This window comes from Chrysemys picta, unplaced genomic scaffold (assembly GCF_011386835.1).
Source record: "Chrysemys picta bellii isolate R12L10 unplaced genomic scaffold, ASM1138683v2 scaf206, whole genome shotgun sequence".
NCBI lineage: Eukaryota > Metazoa > Chordata > Testudines > Emydidae > Chrysemys > Chrysemys picta.
Genome location: NW_027052913.1, coordinates 62501 through 67500, shown reverse-complemented (window position 1 = coordinate 67500; position 5000 = coordinate 62501). Strand labels below are relative to the sequence as shown.

Genomic DNA, 5000 nt, shown 5'->3' with positions numbered 1-5000 from the left:
GTCGGCGGCGGTGGCGGGTGTCAGGCTTTACGTCCAGCCTCCGGAGGGTGAGCGTCCTCGGACGCGATGCAGCCGCCGCAGAGAGGCAGCCTCCGAGGCAGGGAGCGGAGCACCGAGGCTGGGGAGTGGGGAGCAGGAGCCGGGGGGGAGGTGGGGGGCGTTCAGGACAACAGGTCAACCCCCTGGAAGCGGCTGTCAAATGTTCAACGTCCCCACTCGGCCACCAGGTCAAGCCCCGGGAAGCGGCTGTAAAATTCTCAAAGTCCCCACCGGGACAATAGGTCAAGCCCTGGGAGGCGGCTGTCAAATGTTCAAAGTCCCCACCGGGACAACAGGTCAACCCCCGGGAAGCGGCTGTCAAATTTTCAAAGTCCCCGTTCGGCCACCAGGTCAACCCGCTGAATCTACTGGGTTGACCTGGCGGCCGTTTTGCTTTCCGGCCACCAGGTCAACCCATTGGTTTCGACGGGTTGACCTGGCGGCTGGTTTGCTTTCCGGCCACCAGGTCAACCCATTGGATTCGACGGGTTGACCTGGTGGCCGGTTTGCTTTCCGGCCCGGGTGTCACCCCACTCCGAGGGCAGCACGGCAGTGGTCTTGAGGACCACAGAGGGGGGCTTAATAGTCGAGACGGAGCAGGTCCGGGGGAGGCTTAATAGTCGCCCCCCGGCCAGTCCGGGGGAGGCTTAATAGTCGTCCCCCGAGGACTCCGGGGGCCAGGCTTAATAGTCGTCCCCCCCCGGGCGCTCCAGGGGGGAAAGCTTAATAGTCCTCCCCCGAGGACTCCGGGGGCAGGCTTAACAGTCGTCCGCCCCGGGCGCTCCAGGGGGAAAGCTTAATAGTCCTCCCCCGACAGTGTGTGTGTGTGTGTGTGGGAGGGAGGCTTAGCAGTCTTGCCCCGGGCGGTCCGGTGGGGGAGGCTTAGCAGTCGTCCCCAGGGCGGTCCGGGGGTGGGGGGGGGGGGGAGGCCTCACAGTCGTCCCTCGGAGAGCCGGGTCAGCGGCAGTGGTGGGTTTACGTCCAGCCTCCGGAGGGTGCGCGTCCTCGGAGGCGATGCAGGCGCCGCAGAGAGGCAGCCTCCGAGGCAGGGAGCGGAGCACCGAGGCTGGGGAGAGGGGAGCAGGAGCCGGGGGCTGGGGCTGGGGGTGGGGGGCGTTCAGGACAACCGGTCAAGCCCCGGGAAGCAGCTGTCAAATGTTCCAAGTCCCCACTCGGCCACCAGGTCCACCCCAGTCTAGCAATGGGGTTGACCTGGCTGACGGCCGGTTAGTATCAAGGTAAACTCACCGTCGTCCACAGGAGGGCAGCTCTCAGGCCGGCCGGCTGCGGCTGACTCTGGGGCGGCGCCCGGTCCCGGCAGCGAGGGGCGGGGGGCGCGGAGCGAGACGGGGCTAACCGGGGGGGGGCGCCTCCTGCGACTTTGGGGGCCGCGGGTCGTCAGTGGCGTGCAGGCCGGGCCTCTCCCGGGGGATTCGGGGGGGCGGTCCTGCGGGCCGGGCGCAGGGGGCTCGAGCGAGCCCGGGCCGGTCCGCCCCGGGGCCGGGGTCTCCGCCTGCGGCTCAGGGGGGCGCGGGTCGTCGGGGGAGGAAGCCCGGGGGAGCCGCACACCGGCCCGCCAGGCCAGGCCTGGCCTGGATGGCCGCGGGGGGATTCGGGGCGGTCCCGCGGGCCGGGGGCCGGGCGCAGGGGAGGCGGGGGGGCCGAGCGAGTCCGTCCCGGGCCCGGGGCCTCCCCCTGCGGCTTTGGGGTCCGTGGGTCCCCGCTGGAGGAAGCCACTGGGAGCTGGACACCCGCCGTCCGTCCCGCCAGGCCAGGCCTGGCCTGGGTGGCCGCGGGGGGATTCGGGGCGGTCCCGCGGGCCGGGGGCCGGGCGCAGGGGAGGCGGGGGGGCCGAGCGAGTCGGGCCCGGGCCCGGGGCCTCCCCCTGCGGCTTTGGGGTCCGTGGGTCCCCGCTGGAGGAAGCCGCTGGGCGCTGGACACCCGCCGTCCGTCCCGCCTGGCCAGGCCTGGCCTGGGTGGCCGCGGGGGGATTCGGGGCGGTCCCGCGGGCCGGCGGCCGGGCGCAGGGGGTCCGAGCGAGTCCGTCCCGGGCCCGGGGCCTCCCCCTGCGGCTTTGGGGTCCGTGGGTCCCCGCTGGAGGAAGCCGCTGGGCGCTGGACACCCGCCGTCCGTCCCGCCTGGCCAGGCCTGGCCTGGGTGGCCGCGGGGGGGGATTCGGGGCGGACCTGCGGGCCGGCGGCCGGGAGGGTCCGGGCCAGTCCGCCCCATGCCCGGGGTCTCCCCCAGCGGCTTCGGTGGCCCCGGGGGGGGTCCTCCGCGGAGGAAGCCGGGTGGGTGGGGAGCCGGACCCCAGGCGCCCAGACCCGTGACCTGCGGCCGCGACCTCCGACTCGGCAGGAGCGACGAGGGGCTTTCCGGCCCGTCCCCCCCTCTCCTTCCCCCCCAGAAAAGGAGAGAGAGCTGACTCGGACCGGGAAAAGCTGCCTACGGCACCTGGGATTCCCAGGCGGTCACCCATCCAAGTACTAGCCAGGCCCGGGACGGTTTACCTTCCGAGATCGGACGGGATCGGGGGCGTTCGGTCCGGTATGGCCGTAGGCACCCGGCCCCGCGCCTCCTCGCCCGCTTTCCCCTGCCGACGCCCGGGCCTGCCGCACGGTGAGCCCCGGTCGGACTGCCCCCCCCCCCTGCGGCAGGGCCCCCGTCTCTCGCGGGCCCGGTCCTTTTTTCCTTTTCGAGCTCCGGGGCCCGGGCTGGCCGCCAGAGCCCCTCCGCCCGCCCTCCCCGGCGTCGGGGAAAATACTGTCCCGGACTTCCAGTGCGCCCGATCCTGTCAGCCGGGGGGTGGGGAGGGGCAGTCCCTCGCTGCGGCCGGGGAGGGTGAGCCCAGGGCGGCTTGCCTGCCGTGCGAGGCCCCTCTCGGCCACCAGGTCAACCCCGAGTCGAAAGGGCTGAAAAATTTTCAGAGTCCCCTCCCGGGCACCAGGTCAACCCGTGGAATCGGACGGGTTCACCTGCTGGCCGGTTCGCTTCCCGGGCACCAGGTCAACCCGTGGAATCGAAAGGGTTCACCTGCTGGCCGGTTTGCTTTCCGGCCACCAGGTCAACCCCTAGGGGTTTTAACGGGGGCACGCCCGGTGGCCTCTTTCCCGTCCGGTCACCAGGTCAACCCGGATCTCCCTCCTTCCCTGGGCGTCCCCTCCTCGGAGGCGTCAGGTTCCATTCCCCCCCCCCCCCCAGACTTCCAGGGGCCCGATCCAGTCGGCCGGGAGGCAGTCCCTCGCTGCGGCCGGGGAGGGTGAGCCCAGGGCGGCCTGGTCCATGTCTCTAGTGGGCCCGATCCTTTTTTTTTTTTTCGAGCTCCGGGGCCAGGCCCGCCCGGGCAGCCCTCCTCGGAGGCGTGGGGCGATTTCCCCCCGCCCCCAGACTTCCAGGGGCCCGATCCTGTCGGCCGGGAGGCAGTCCCTCGCTGCGGCCGGGGAGGGTCAGCCCAGGGCGGCTTGCCTGCCGTGCGAGTCCCCTCTCGGCCACCAGGTCAACCCCGAGTCGAAAGGGCTGAAAAATTTTCAGAGTCCCCTCCCGGGCACCAGGTCAACCCGTGGAATCGAACGGGTTCACCTGCTGGCCGGTTCGCTTTCCGGCCACCAGGTCAACCCGTGGAATCGAAAGGGTTCACCTGCTGGCCGGTTCGCTTTCCGGCCACCAGGTCAACCCCTAGGTTTTAAGGGGGGGGGACGCCAGGTGGCCTCTTTCCCGTCCGGTCACCAGGTCAACCCGGATCTCCCTCCTTCCCTGGGCGCCCCCTCCTCGGAGGCGTCAGGTTCCATTCTTTTTTCCAGACTTCCAGGGGCCCGATCCAGTCGGCCGGGTGGCAGTCCCTCGCTGCGGCCGGGGAGGGTGAGCCCAGGGCGGCTTGCCTGCCGTGCGAGTCCCCTCTCGGCCACCAGGTCAACCCCGAGTCGAAAGGGCTGAAAAATTTTCAGAGTCCCCTCCCGGGCACCAGGTCAACCCGTGGAATCGAACGGGTTCACCTGCTGGCCGGTTCGCTTCCCGGGCACCAGGTCAACCCGTGGAATCGAAAGGGTTCACCTGCTGGCCGGTTCGCTTTCCGGCCACCAGGTCAACCCCTAGGTTTTAAGGGGGGGGACGCCCGGTGGCCTCTTTCCCGTCCGGTCACCAGGTCAACCCGGATCTCCCTCCTTCCCTGGGCGCCCCCTCCTCGGAGGCGTCAGGTTCCAGTCTTTTTTCCAGACTTCCAGGGGCCCGATCCAGTCGGCCGGGAGGCAGTCCCTCGCTGCGGCCGGGGAGGGTGAGCCCAGGGCGGCCTGGTCCATGTCTCTAGTGGGCCCGATCCTTTTTTTTTTTTCGAGCTCCGGGGCCAGGCCCGCCCGGGCAGCCCTCCTCGGAGGCGTGGGGCGATTTCCCCCCCCCACCCCCAGACTTCCAGGGGCCCGATCCTGTCGGCCGGGAGGCAGTCCCTCGCTGCGGCCGGGGAGGGTCAGCCCAGGGCGGCCTGCTTGGCGGCCGGGTCCATGTCTCTAGTGGGCCCGATCCTTTTTTTCCCTTTTCCGGCTCCGGGGCCCGGGGTGCTCGGGTAGCCCTCCGCGGTGGCGTCGGCCAATTTTTTTTAAAATCAGACTTCCGTGGGCCCGATCCTGACGGCCGGGAGGCAGTCCCTCGCCGCGTCCGGGGACGGCGAGACGCTCGGCCACCGGGTCAACCCGGAGGAAGCGGGCTGGGGGGAAAAAAAAAAAAAAAAGTTTTCCAAGTCCGAAAAATTTTCAAAGTCCCCTCTCGGCCACCAGGTCAACCCCTTTGGAGCGAATGGGTTGACCTGACGGCCGGTCGTCTCGCGGATGTCCGGAAGGGGTCGCCCCACGCCGTCTCGGCCGACCGAGGGAACCACGAGGTGGCGCCCGGTTCCAGTTTCGTACCGCCGAAGGCGGGGCTTTGGCTTTTTCGACCTGCCTTTCGAGGATTGTGTGAGGAGATTTCTGAGG

At 70.3% G+C, this 5000-nt stretch overlaps 1 non-coding gene across 1 annotated transcript; it reads right to left on the bottom strand.

Moving 5' to 3' along the window:
* Nucleotides 1-2481: 2481 nt before the first annotated feature.
* LOC135978303 (5S ribosomal RNA) lies at nt 2482-2600 on the bottom strand. The gene has a single exon (XR_010595729.1). It is a non-coding gene; the product is annotated as a 5S ribosomal RNA (ribosomal RNA).
* Nucleotides 2601-5000: the final 2400 nt, after the last annotated feature.